Here is a 14,371-nt window from a genome sequence, read left to right on the forward strand (position 1 = left end):
CGGTCCCCGCCGCCGCCGCCATCTTCCGGCCGCCCGACCCCGCCCCGCTAAGGTCGGTGGCCAGGTGCCGGTTAGAACCCGGCTCAGTGCCCTCTCGATTGTTTTAAGAGGCCTGCGATCGTCGCCTCTAATTTGAGTCTAGGGGGAGGGTGGGATCTTGGCTTTGCGTCCTCGAGGCTCTGGAGATATCCAGATTGGGGACTGGGGGCGGGACAATGTAGACGCCTTTGGTGGATGGAGACCCTGCCGAGCCTTCCTCGGCCTCCCCGCTAGCTTTCCCGGAAGCGCTGAACGTGCCAAGACCACTGAGCACCGACCCTCTCTCTGCGGCACCTCGACCGAGAGCGGGCCAGTGGGACATCCTTCGAGCCTAGGACACTGTCAGGAGAGCGCGTGGGCAGGTGACCCACCTCAGTGTGGAAACGCAGTAGCCCTCTCGTAAAAGGGCAGCAGAATGGAGTTACTTGGGCCAGATGGTCCTGGTCGCTTAGTAGCTGTCCTTCTGTCTTTGACCCGAAGGTGACAGCGTGAGAAGGTAAACAAGTTTCCTAAAACCTACTTGGCACTACCCAAGAACAGCCTGGCTAAATGATCTGGAAGAGTACTAAATGACTATTCTGTGCAGAACCTCGTTGAAGCGAAAGGGCTGGGTGTCCAGTAGGAAAACCTATACAAAATTGTTTTATTTTTTAAACTTATTTTAAGCTTATATGTTACAGTACTGTAAAAGGAAGTCTTCATTTAAAATTTAAAAAAAAAAAAAGGAAGTCTTCATGTGAGAGACTGCTCATTCCAAGGCATTTGAGTGCATTTAGAAATTTCACACTTAATGTACCTACATGAGCAGTTTTATGTGGTCTTAATAAAAGATATTTCTCCAAAAAGAAAAAAATTGCTTTACTGGGAGCTGAAATTTAGATCTATCCAGACTGTCTGCTTTTACTCTGGGGATTGTTACTGATGTTTATTTTCCGTTGAAATAAGGAGAAATGGGTATATAATAGAAAATGGTATTTGATGCTTTGTGGAACCAAACTTTTCTCACTGGTGGTAGGATAGCTGGAAGTGGATGTGAGGGTGTATGGTTAGGCCACTCAGGATGGTGGTTTGCCTCTCTGTGCATGCCCGGCGAGACCTACACCCTACTCACATGATTGACCTTCCTACACACCTCCTAGGTACTTGCCCCAGGCCCCAGCTAGTGATAGCTTATCAAAGGGGTGGTGAAGGGCATGTCCTTTTGCTGTTTTCCCTGGTAACTAACGAGCCCACCTGAAATCAGTTCCCCTACACCTGGCCATCTCCCCTTCCCTTCAACAGCAAAGCCTGCCACCATGTCCTGCCTGCACTGCATTTCACAGTGTGGGGTGTCGCTTCAGAACCTTGCTTGTGTAAGCTCCCCCATCCATTAAACCAATGATGTCTCTGTTGCTGACTCCGTGCTCTTCCGTTTGGAAGCTGGGCAAGCACAGAAGCCTTGTGGGTGCAGTCCAACGAAGGGGAAAAGCTGGATTTTCCTTCTCTCCGGCTTCCTTTGATTTAAAGGAGCTTAGGGCTTCTGCTTTTTTCTTTTGGGTTTTTTTTTTGGGGGGGGGGGGTTGTTTCTGTTTACCAAAATGAGTTCTCAGAAACACCAGCTGAGCCACTCCGATCCAGCCATTTTTCCCCTTTGTTGCCTCTTTCTGCTCAGTATGTAAACACCGTCAAGATCACTGTGAAGAATGGGACCTGAACTCTTCCTTTTTCCAGACACCACCCATCTCCTTCCTTTTGCAACTGTGGTTTGTTTTTGAAAGTGACGCCAAGCTGGACCCTGTGGGGCTCCCGGGTGAGTAGGCTTTTTTGGCCTTCAGCTTCCAGGACCTTCTCTGAGTTCCAAAGGGGAAAAGACTTGCTAATCAAGGGAGGAGCAGTCACAAAAGGACCTGGGGCAAAATTAAAGGGACCAGAGAGATTCACCAAGATTAGCAGACTGGACCACCTCAGACCTTGTGTTGTGTTCAGTTGCTAAGTCGTGTCCGACTCTTTATAACCCCACGTGGACTGCACCGTGCCAGGCTTCCCTGTCCTTCACTATCTCCCCAAGTTTGCCCAAATTCATGCCCAATGAGTCAGGGATGCTATCTGACCATCTCATGCTCTGCCAGCCTCTTCTCCTTTTGCCTTCAATCTTCCCTAGCACAGACCCTAATTTTGTCAGCAACCTCGCCCTTTTTGAAGCTTCCCGGAAGGATGGGAGACTGTTACTGCTTTGATCCCTATCACATACTTGGCCTGACTGTATGGCCTCTCCCTGTTGGCCAGGGAGGGGAGCACAGTTCTTGAAGTGCTAGCCTACTGCGTTCCCCCTTTGCCTGGCAAAGTAATAAAGCCACTTTTCCTTTCTCCTCGCCGTAACTCTTTCTCTGTATTTCTGTTTGGTCTTGGTGCACAGAGAGCCAAGATTTTGGCATCAAAAGGACGACATGAACATGCTTGCTGTCCCCATTGCTGTACCTACCTATCCATTCAGCTTTAGAAGTTTCAAAATCCATTTCTCTATACCATTTTCTCTACCACTTTGTTGTTCAGACCCTAACAGTACTCTCTAGCCTAACCTCTCTTCCAGTCCATCAACAAACTTTGTTTTGCTTGTGTATTCCCAGAGCAACGTTGAAAAAATATATTCCCTTGGTATATTTTTGACTTGATCCAAAATTCTTCATCATTAGCTTGTCTTATATAAGTTAGGTTCTGCCTATTAGACCCACCAAAACATAAAGCTGAGTAGGCATAATAATCCATAGTAAGTGGTGCATCCAGAATTGGGATGCGAGGCCAGGGGCACAGTAAGCCACACAAGCAGATGACCTAGACATCCGTGTCACCTAGCATTTCGGCACTGAAAACAGGAAGACACAGGGCACAACCTTCCAAAGAGTAACATAGCCGTTGAGGACACAACATAAACTGGTTAGAACTAACAAGATCCAACACAGCAGACAAGTCGACTTCCACTTGAGCCTCAGTGTACGCTCCGAATACATTAGCTAAATGACACACCCACAAGTGCCGTTACAGTTCCTAGGCCCAGCACAAAAGACCAAAAAGTGGGTGGTAACCCAATTCTGGGGCCCCTCTCCAGAAATAGTAGGAATAATCCTCCCACCTCATTAAGCCTATGAAATTACCCAGCCCATAAAAACCACCCCTCCCCCCATATTTCAGGGCCTCTCACCTGAGATGGCCCACCCTCTGGTCTATGGAGTATCTCGCTGAATAAACCTGCTTTCACTTTACTATGACTTGATCTTGAATTCTTGCCTGCATGAAGCCAAAAACCCACCCTTGGCGGCCATCCCGAGGACTCGCCTGGTGTCTGGGACGTGAGCATCCTTTCACCTACACATTCTCTTTCCTGATACACATTGATGCCTCTCCCTCAGCCCTGCCTATGGTTGCGTAGAAGGTGGAGTCTCTTTATGACCATCTGACCAAGGAGGAAAAAAAGCAAAGCTTGGGCTTCTCTAGGTAGTACAGGGGCTAAGGCTCAGTGCTTCCACTGCAAGGAGCGCAGGTTTGACCCCCTGGTCCCAGAAGTTCCACATGCCACTTGATGCGGAAAAAAAAAGCTTGATTTGCTTATAGGTCAAAGTGGTGTGTGGGTGCAAGCTGAAAAAGAACTGCAGCTGCACTACAGCCCCACCCTAGGGTGATCTTGAAAGATGGTGCCAAGGGAAATTGTCCCAGTGAATAATTCCTCTCACACTTGGTGTAAACAGAAATGTAGGCAAGGTTGGAATATATATGGACTTAAGGCACTAGCAATAACCTCAGCTATGCAGATGACACCACCCTAATGTCAGAAAGCAAAGAGGAACTAAAGAGCCTCTTGATGAAAGTGAAAGAGGAGAGTGAAAAAGCTGGCTCTTTAAATTCAACATTCAAAAAATGAAGATCATGGCAAATAGATGGGGAAACAATGGAAACTGACAGACTTTATTTTCTTGGGCTCCAAAATCACTGCAGATGGTGACTGCAGCCGTGAAATTAAAAGACGCTTGCTCCTTGGAAGAAAAGCTATGACCAACCTAGACAGCATATTAAAAACCAGAGACATTGCTTTGCCAATGGAGGTCCGTCTAGTCAAAGCTATGGTTTTTCCAGTGGTCATGTATGTATGTTAGAGCTGGACTATAAAGAAAGCTGAGAACCAAAGAATTGATGCTTTTGAACTGTGGTGTTGGAGAAGACTCTTGAGAGTCCCTTGGACTGCAAGGAGATCAAACCAGTCAATCCTAAAGGAAATCAGTCCTGAATATTCATTGGAAGGACTGATGTTGAAGCTGAAGCTCCAGTACTTTTGGCCATCTGATGTGAAGAACTGACTCATTGGAAAAGCTCCTAAAGCTGGAAAAGATTGAAGGCAGGGGGAGAACGGGACAACAGAGGATGAGATGGTTGGATAGCATCACCAACTCGATGGACATGAGTTTGAGTAAGCTCCGGGAGTGGGTGAAGGACAGGGAAGCCTGGCATGCTGTGTAGTCCATGGGGTCGCAGAGTGGACAGGACCAAGCGACTGAACTGAACTGATGGTACTAGCGTGGCTTGGCTGGTTGCACAGGAGCCCAGGAGGAGAAAGAAGACCAAGGACAAGAAGGTGTTGGATACAGGTATGTGGACGGATTATGTGTTAGGGCAAGAAGTCAGCAGATGCCCACCAGAGGGCACCTACCGTGCAAGAGGCAGTAAATAACCAAATAGAAAGAATGACTCACTGATCGAGATCAGCCAGATGCCGTGACCACCTCATACTGGCAATGAATGGAGTAGCCACAGTGGCAGGGATGGGAGCAACACGTGGACCCAAGAACACGGGCTCCCACTCACAAAGGCTGCTGAAGTTCCTGCCATTGCTGAACGTCCAGTCTACCAGCAACGAAGTCAATGGTGAGCCCCTAGAATCGGCATTCCTCCTAGAGCACAGTCAGCTGCTTGATGCCAAGTCGACTACAATAGATAACTTCCATCCTGGGAACGGGCCGCGATTCATTTTGATTGGAGTTGCTGTGTTCTGGGTATGGTCGGCCTTTCTTTGCCTGCCAGGTCTCAGCCAGCACCGCTGTCTTGAGTGTTTACTGAGTGTCTGACACATTGTCACAGGGTCCCACATATCATCGAATCCAGACCAAAGGACCCACTGCACAGCCAAGGAGGCGTGTGACAGTCACACGCCGCCATGGGATCCACTGGCCCTGCCGCATTCTGTACCACCCAAAAGACACCAGCCTGAACAGAGAGAGGGCGTAGCCTGTGAGGGCACAGCTGGGTGCCAGCGCAGGGATGCTGCCAACTAAGGGTGGGGCAGCGCCTTCCAGGACACAGCTGGCACTCTATCGGTCACTCAGTACGGCGCTGTGTCCCAACAGGAAGGATAGAGAGGCTCAGGAGCCAAGGGGTCGAAGCAGGAGTGGCTCCATTTCCCATTAAGCCCATTATTCCACTCGGGTATTTATGTCAGCAGAACTCTGAACTTTGAGGATTTTGAGGTCCTCTTTCCCAAAGAGGAAGTATTTCCATCAGGAGATACAGCAAAAGTCCCATGGAACTCATTCACAGTTGGCACCAGGCACTTTGAGCCAAAGGACCAGCAGGCAAGAAGCAGTAGTCGCCATCCTGACAGCAATGCCACATAGGCAAGTGCAGCAGCCGTGACCTAGAAAGGGCATGGTGACCAGGAGCTCAGCAGAGGTGCTTCCTGCCACTGAGAAGAATAGGAAATGGGGAGTAGGGGAGGGAGACGATGAGTATCAGTTGGGGCCTCAAGCCCAGCTGCAGGCCTGTGGTTTGTCCCATTAACCATCCGTTTCTGCTCCCAGAACTTACACAAATTGGGCCTGAGAGGCGTGAAGAGCAGCAGACGCGAGGACGCACGACCCGGTTGTCCTTCATGGTGGAAGGTCTTCTGCCGCTTGCTGCTGAGAAGGGGCTGGCTTCTAGCCCCCACTTATCAGCCCTCTCCAGGAATTCCCCTCAAGTGAAAGCAGAACTTCACCCAAAGTCACACCCTCCACCCTGGGGATAGCATGCATCCAATGACTGGCTGAAGCTGGAATATAAAGGCCTGCGCCCCTCACCCCAACTCAGGACAACTCAAAAAGCCATCCCAGGACTCCCCTGGAGGTCCAGTGGTTAAGAATCCACACTTCTATTGCAGGGGTCACAGGTTTGATCCTTGGGTCAAAGAACTAAGATCCTACAAGCTGTGGGTGTGGCCAAAAAGAAAAAAAAAAGGTGATCCCAGCTTCAGAACTCTGTGGTCAGCTAAGGTCTTTGTTAGAGCCCACCTCCATCTGACAAAAGCTGCTTCCTCCCCTTCCTCCGTAGGTGTGAAACTCCCAATCCACATGCTAGTCTCTGTCTCCAAGCCTACTGCCCAGGGACCCCTGCCTGAATCAGGCTCCGTCATGGAGCTCAGTAGAGTACACCTCTTCAGAGAGCGGGCTTCCTCGGTGGCTAAGTGGTAAAAGAATCCGCCTGCCAATGCAGGAGATGCGGGTTCAATCCCTAGGTCAGGAAGATCCCCTGGAGAAAGTGATGGCAACCCACTCCAGTACTCTTGCTGGGAAATCCCGTGGGCAGAGGAGCCTGGTGGGCTACAGTCCGTGGGTCACAAAAGAGTCAGGTGATTGAGCACACACCACGCACGGACGTCCTGAGAGCTGGTATGGGGAGTTAGGCCGTGGGCCCTCTCTCTGCCTGGCTGGGGCACTGAAACGCCCATCCAGCGGTCCTTCCGTGGTGTCCCTTAGCACACGCCCTTACCCCTGTTCTGTGCTTCCTTAGGGCCTGCAGTTTGCAGGTCCTAAACGGCATCATCCTAATTTCAGGATGTGGCAGAGAGACAGAAAGCACCTATTTATTGGCTTAGTGGTGGTGTGTGTAGAATTCAGTTTTTAGGCATTACACCTGAGGACAGGCATTCCTGGAGGTTTAATGGACCCACTCTAAGTGGATTAGGGTTGTTGCTGTTCAGTCACTAAGTCTTGTCTGACTCTCTGCGACCCCACGGACTGCAGCACGCCAGGCTTCCCTGTCCTTCACCATCTCCTGGAGCTTTGCTCAAACTCGTGTGCATTGAGTCAGTGATGCCATCCAACCATCTCGTCCACTGTCGTCCCCTTCTCCTGCCCTCAATCTTTCCCAGCATCAGGGTCATTTCCAATGAGTCGGCTCTTCGCATCAGGTAGTCAAAGGATTGGAGCTTCAGCTTCAGCATCAGTCCTTCCAATGAATATTTCAGGGTTTATTTCCTTTAGGATGGACTGGTTTGATCTCCTTGCTGTCCAGGGGACTCTCAAGAGTCTTTCCCAGCACCACAATTGGAAAGCATCACTTCTTCGGCACTCAGCCTTCTTTATGGTCCAACTCTCATATCTGTACGTGATTACTGGAAAAACCATAGCTTTGACTAGAAGGACCTTTGTCCCAAAGTGATGTCTCTGCTTTTTACTACACTGTCCAGGTTTGTCATAGCTTTTCTTGCAAGGAGCAAGCATCTTCTAATTTCATGGCTGCAGTCACCCTCTGCAGTGATTTTGGAACCCAAGAAAATAAAATCTGTCACTTTTCCCTCATCTGTTTGCCATACAGTGATGGGACCAGATGCCAGGATCTTAGTTTTGAATCTTGAATTTTAAACCAGATTTTTCACTCTCCTCTCTCACCCTCATCAAGAGGCTCTCAGTTCCTCTTCGCTTTCTGCCGTTAGAGTGGTATATCATCTGCATATCTGAGGTTGTTGAAATAGAGTTAGCTTTTTTTTTAGGCTGTGCCGGGTCTCAGTTGCAGCATGCAGGATCATCGGTCTTCACGGCAGCATGCGGGGTCTCTTAATTGTGTCATATAGGATCTAGTTCCCTGACTAGGCATGGAGCCCGGGCCCCCTGCATTGGGAACTCGGAGTCTTACCCACTGGACCACCAGGGAAGTTCCAAGGGTTAGCTCTGATGCCTGTGCTTTAGTCCCTTTCCCCCAAGAACTTGGAAATTAATTTGCTTGAATCTGATGCAACCCCTGGGCTCCAACTGTCAGGCCAAAAGATAGCAGTAATTACCTTCTTTCCCTTCAAAATGGTGTGTGACCCAAAGCTCTATTCATCTATTGTTTAGAATGGAGAGTGTTTACAGTATTCACCCACTTATTCATCAGTATGTGAAATCTTCTCAGGGCAGGCAATTTCCCCCTAATTCATAACCTAAAAGCAGTGCATGAAAGCATCTCTCTGTGTCATCAAGATGGGGCTGCACATGGAACTCTAAGACCAAAGACATCTCAGATCAACTCGTCCCAGAAGCACATCAAAATCCCTGATGAGCACCATGCTCAGGCACCCTCCAGGAAGCCTTCCTTTGGAGCAAGCCCTCCCTGCCTCGTGGAGGCAAGAATCGCTCCCCTTTTCCCAGCTGGACAGTGGAGGGCCTGGAGCCCAGGCAGTGAAGTGGCACGTGACTCCTACTGCTGCCTGCCCTCCTGGCAACCCGTGCTTTTCTGGCTCAGCCCAGGTTGCCCTCATCTTCAGCCTGGCCCAGTTCACAGCGGGAAGAAACCCAACTACCGGCGCCGCTGCACCTGGGAACAGACTGCTCATTGCAGTGTAGGGCTGGGATAGGACCAGAGATGCACAACCGTGTGCAAGCAAGTCAAGACCTGAGTAGCCCAGCTGGAAGGCCAGCAGGAGAGCAGTCATTTAGGACCATGAGACAGAGAGGTGACTAGAAACTGCATCTTAACTTCCCTGGTGGTCCACTGGCTAAGATTTCCCCCTCCCAGTGCAGGGGGCCCAGGGTTTGATCCCTGGTCGGGGAACTAGAGCCCACATGCTGCAACTGAGAGTTTGCACACCACAGCTAAAGATCCTGCGTGCTGCAGCGGGGGCCTGGTGCAACCAAATAGATAAATGTGAAAGACAGAAAGAAACTGCATCTAAGAGTGCTGGCCTGAAGCCTCTTCAATGCCTCCTGCTCGGAACCCGGTTCAGTTCAGTTCAGTTCAGTTCAGTCGTTCAGTCGTGTCCGACTCTTTGCAACCCCATGAATCGCAGCACACCAGGCTTCCCTGTCCATCACCAACTCTCGGAGTTCACTCAGGCTCACGTCCATTGAGTCAGTGATGCCATCCAGCCATCTCATCCTCGGTCGTCCCCTTCTCCTCCTGCCCCCAATCCCTCCCAGCATCAGAGTCTTTTTCAATGAGTCAACTCTTCGCATGAGGTGGCCAAAGTACTGGAGTTTCAGCTTGAGCATCATTCCTGCCAAAGAAATCCCAGGGTTGATCTTCAGAATGGACTGGCTGGATCTCCTTGCAGTCCAAGGGACTCTCAAGAGTCTTCTCCAACACCACAGTTCAAAAGCATCAATTCTTCGGCGCTCAGCCTTCTTCACAGTCCAACTCTCACATCCATACATGATCACAGGAAAAACCATAGCCTTGACTAGACAGACCTTAGTTGGCAAAGTAATGTCTCTGCTTTTGAATATGCTGTCTAGGTTGGTCATAACTTTTCTTCTAAGGAGTAAGCATCTTTTAATTTCATGGCTGCAGTCACCATCTGCAGTGATTTTGGAGCCCCAAAAAATAAAGTCTGACACTGTTTCCACTGTTTCCCCATCTATTTCCTGTGAAGTGATGGGACCGGATGCCATGATCTTCGTTTTCTGAATGTTGAGCTTTAAGCCAACTTTTCCACTCTCCACTTTCACTTTCAGCAAGAGGCTTTTTACTTCCTTTTCACAAACCCAGTAGACCATCTTAAATACCACCTTCCATAAGGCCATTTCCACCTTAGGAAAACTTACCTGTTTATTTCCATGTGCAAGGAACTCTACTAGGGGTCATATTCCTGTCCTGTCTCTACCCCTTTATTTACTTTCAATGAAAGTAAAAGATGACCATTCTGAGGACTTCCCTGGCAGCCCAGTAGTTAAGACTCTGAGCTTCCAATGCAGGGGGTTGAGTTTGATCCCTAGTCAAGGAACTAAGATCCCACATGCTGCACAGCACAGCCAAAGAAAATAATGACAAATTTTCAAAGTCCGTAAAGCTGCCTGTTGTGGTGGAGGTATGGGGTAAAGAGGGGCACTGGGCATGCATCGGGCAGCCCACCCCTCCTTCGTCTTGGAAGTGAGCTGCCTGCACTGTACAGAACCCCACTGCTCTTGCTGATGAGGCTCTACCCTCCAGAGCTCAAGGGCCAGGGCAGGCTTTCTCTTGGTCTCCTGCTGCCCTGACTGAGTGGGTCAGTCAGCCTCATTACGGGATCTGTAGTAACAGCCCACTTAGCAAACAAACCTAAAACCATATCCTCCAACTCAGCCTCTCTACCAGTAATAAAGGAGATATTTTGGCCTTTGTCGGCCACTCCTTCATTTCTTAGACCCGCAGAGACACCTTAGTACAGCTTTCCTGACCCCATCATCTTGCCCTTCTCTGAATTCCCACTGCACTGTTTTGTTGTGACTCTAGAATGACCTTCCATCACTTGGGTTTCCCTTCCCTTCCCAGCTGAGATCTCAGAGAAGACGCTCGAGGTTAGCTGGGGAAACAAAGATGAATAAGGTGAAAAGCTTGAGGCAGACACGGAAACAAACAATGAGGAGGCCATGTCATGAGGGTGCTCAGGGGGACTTTGGACAGGGGTGCTGAGGAATGGAGCCTGACCCTACAGGGGAGGGAAAGTTCAGCATGCAGATCACCAGTTCAGCATCCTCTCCATTTTTGGGAACCACTGTGTCTCAGCTGCTCAGCCTCCATCCCACCTTCTCTTAGTGAGATACTTTGGTTTCCTTTTCATGGAACCACCCCTCCCTACCCCTCCTTCCCTTCATTCATACGATCCTATTCCCAGCATCAGGGCTTGACGAGTGAGCCTCGACCAAGCCAGTCAGGGCATCCAATCCTCCTGGCCAGGAGTGTGAACCCTGGGTCCTGAAGCGTGAACCCTGAGACATTTGTAAACGGCAGGAAAGAAAAGCTCGCTGTGTCTTCAGCTGGACTTGGTGCTCGGAGGAAAGCCTGAAGCTAGCCGGTCCCTGTATCACCATCAGGGAAAAGCCTGGCTGGGAAATGAGTGGGGCCGAGACGGAGAGAGGTGGTCCAGAGAGCCCCCATGGAGCCCCAAATTCACTGCATTACTTGACTTTCCTGGTCCTCAGCCAGTAAATTCCTTTCTTGCATGACCAATTTGAATTTTGAGTCATTTTTTCAACTTAGATAATATCAGAAAAGAGGTTTCAACATGAAGAAGGAAAAACAAGTGTTGGCGAGAATGTGGAGACATTAGAAACTTCATATGTTGCTGATAGGAACATGAAATGGTGTGGCTACTTTAGAAAACAGCCTGGCAGTTCCTCAAAGTCTTCAGCAGGAGAGTCAGCGTGACCCAGCAGTTCCTCTCCTAGGCATGCATAAAGGAGGGCTGAGAACATGCTCACAGCAAGGCCTGGACAGAAATGTTCATGGCAGCACTATCTACAGTAGCCAAAATCAGAAACCTGGGTCCCTTGCCTGACTGATGGATAAGCCAAGTGTGGTAAGTAACTATGGTGGAATACTCGCCACACAAATCAGTGAAGGAGTGCCATATGTTACAACATGGATGAGCCTTGAAAACACTATGCTAAGTGATAGAGTGAGTGAGTGAAGTTGCTCAGTCGTGTCCAACTCTTTGCAACCCCATGGGCTGTAGCCTGCCAGGTCCCTCCACCCATGGGATTTTCCAGACAAGCATACTGGAGTGCGTTGCCATTTCCTTCTCCAGGGGATCTTCCCGACCAGATACAGAAGGACACATAGCCCATTTACACTAAATGTCCAGAACAGAGAAATCCATTGAGACAGAAAATAGATTAGCGGTTGTAAAGGGCTGGGGCAGGGACAGGAATGGGAAGTGACTGCTGATAGCCACAGGTTTCTTTGGGGGGTGACAAAAATGTTCTGGAATTAGTGGTGATGATTGCATAACCTTGTGAATATATTAAAAAGTACTGAATTGTACTTCACGAGGGTGCATTTCACGGTACGTGAATTATGTTGCTGTTCAGTCACTTCAGTCATGTCCGACTCTTTGGGACTCCACCGACTGTAGCCTGCCAGGCTCCTCTGTCCATGGGATTCTCCAGGCAAGAATACTGGAGTGGGTTGCCATCCCCTTCTCCAGGGGATCTCTCCGACCCAGGGATTGAACCCACGTCTCTTGCATCTCCTGCATTGGCAGGTGGATTCTTTATCACTGGGCCACCTGGGAAGTCAGGTGTGTTAATTTTATCTTAATAAAAATTAAATATGACAAGAATGTTGCCATTTGGTACATCTAGCTGAAAGGTATATGGGAATTCCTTGTCCCACCCTTGCAACTTTTCAGCAAGTGCACATTTTTTTTTCAAAACAGAGGTTTTTTTTTTAATGTACATTTTTAAAATGTACATACTTTTTTAAAAGTACATTCAAAGCCATTCTGTCTTGATTCCCCCCAGAGTGGATATAGAAGGTGGCACCTCCTTCTGAGGAAGCTGGAGATTAGGATGACAAGAACATTAAAGTTATTCAGTTCTGCTCCTCATTTACAGATAAGGAAACTGAGTCCCAGAAGGCAGTGCTGACTCTGTGCAACCCCATGGACTGTAGCCCACCAGGCTGTCCATGGACTTCTCCAGGCAAGAATACTCGTGTGGGTTGCCTTTCCCGCCTCCAGGGGATCTTCCTGACCGAGGGATCAAACCCCAGGTCTCTGGCACTGCAAACAGATTCTTAAACTGTCTGAGCCACCAGGGAAACCCTTTTAAGGTCCCACATCTTTTTTTTTTTTTTTTAATTGCCTACAAGATGTGGCATGTGGGTCTCAGTTCCCTGACCAGGGATGGAACCTGCGCCCCCTGCAGTAGAAGGCAAAGCCTTAACCACTGGACTGCCGAGAAAGTCCCAAAGGGCACGCATCTCGTTGGTGACTGTCTCCTCGCAGGCTGCAGACCAAAGGGCACGCATCTCGTTGGTGACTGTCTCCTCGCAGGCTGCAGATTGTTATTGCATCCTTTTGTCTGGAGCTGTTTATTTTTCTCCGCTTTTCATCCATCTAGGATGCTTACCTTGACTCTCCAGTTTCTCATCATCTTTCTGAAGTATGTAGGTCCCAGGTTAGGGGATGGAAACCCATCGTACAGACATGCGTTGAACATGTGTCAAAGAAGGCATCATTCCTTCAGAATGGCATTTCAGGACCTCTGAGTTATTTATGCAGAAATGCATGCAACCTGGTGGTACATGGTGTCAGCTCCCTGCCTGTGCCCTGGAGCCTGCTCCCTCCCCATCCCACTGGGGTGGGACTGGGGTGAGGTAGGTGGTTCCCCCAAACAGCTGGATGCACGCAGGCGGTGTGTGTCTTCAGGGGTGCCAGGCACTACTCAAGCAGAGCACTGAGCTCAAAGTAGACAAGAACAAAGCTGGGAAAGTCAGAAGCCAGGTGGACCCAGGAGTGGAGCTGTAAGAACAGGGCAGAGCATCAGAGAGAAGGAAAAGTTAACTTCCTGAGAACAGAGCCAGGGTGATCCAGGCCGTTTCCCTGTTTGAGTGTGGGCCAGCCTGATTTCAAGGCTCAGCCCTGTTTGAAGATGGGACGCACAGAACTTCTGCAAGAGAGCAGAGCTGGCCGGTGGCCACATGTCGCAGTGTCCTCGCAGTCAGGAGGGCTGGAGGCCAGGGGGCGGGGGCGATTCCAGGCATTTCATCTCCATTGTGTAGGCCGGTGCCAGCAAGGGTCTCTTCACTGGTGTAGGCCTCATACATGCCAACCAACACTGGTGCCATTGCTGAACCCAAGATCCCAAATGTCACCATCCCCATCTGACCATAGGATAGAGCTCCAAACCCTCAGCCACACTGGAGGGGAAGGGCCATGATCTCAGATGGGCAAGAGAGACTCATCCTGGTCTTTAAACGAGGTTAGTGTGCACCTGCGGCTGCCGTCTTCACTGTCGTTGGAGGGAGACTGCCTGAGCATGGAGCAGAGGCATGGAGAGCAATCACACTTCCACGTCATTGTCTGAGTCCCCTCGCCACCAGCCCTACTGGCTCAGATGGTAAAGAACCCGCCTGCAGTGCAGGAGACCCAGGTTCAATCCCTGGGTCGGGAAGATACCCTGGAGAAGGAAATGGCAACCCACTCCAGTACTCTTGTCTGGAGGATCCCTGGCAGACTACAGTCTATGGGGTTGCAGAGTTGGACACGACTGAGCGACTAATACACACACAGTCACCAGCCACCTAGTCATCCAGCCAAGTCACCTTTCAGTTATGGAACCAACAAATTCCATTTAATTATGATGGCTCTGTGTTA

Source organism: Budorcas taxicolor, chromosome 11 (assembly GCF_023091745.1).
Source record: "Budorcas taxicolor isolate Tak-1 chromosome 11, Takin1.1, whole genome shotgun sequence".
Classification (NCBI taxonomy): Eukaryota; Metazoa; Chordata; class Mammalia; order Artiodactyla; family Bovidae; genus Budorcas; species Budorcas taxicolor.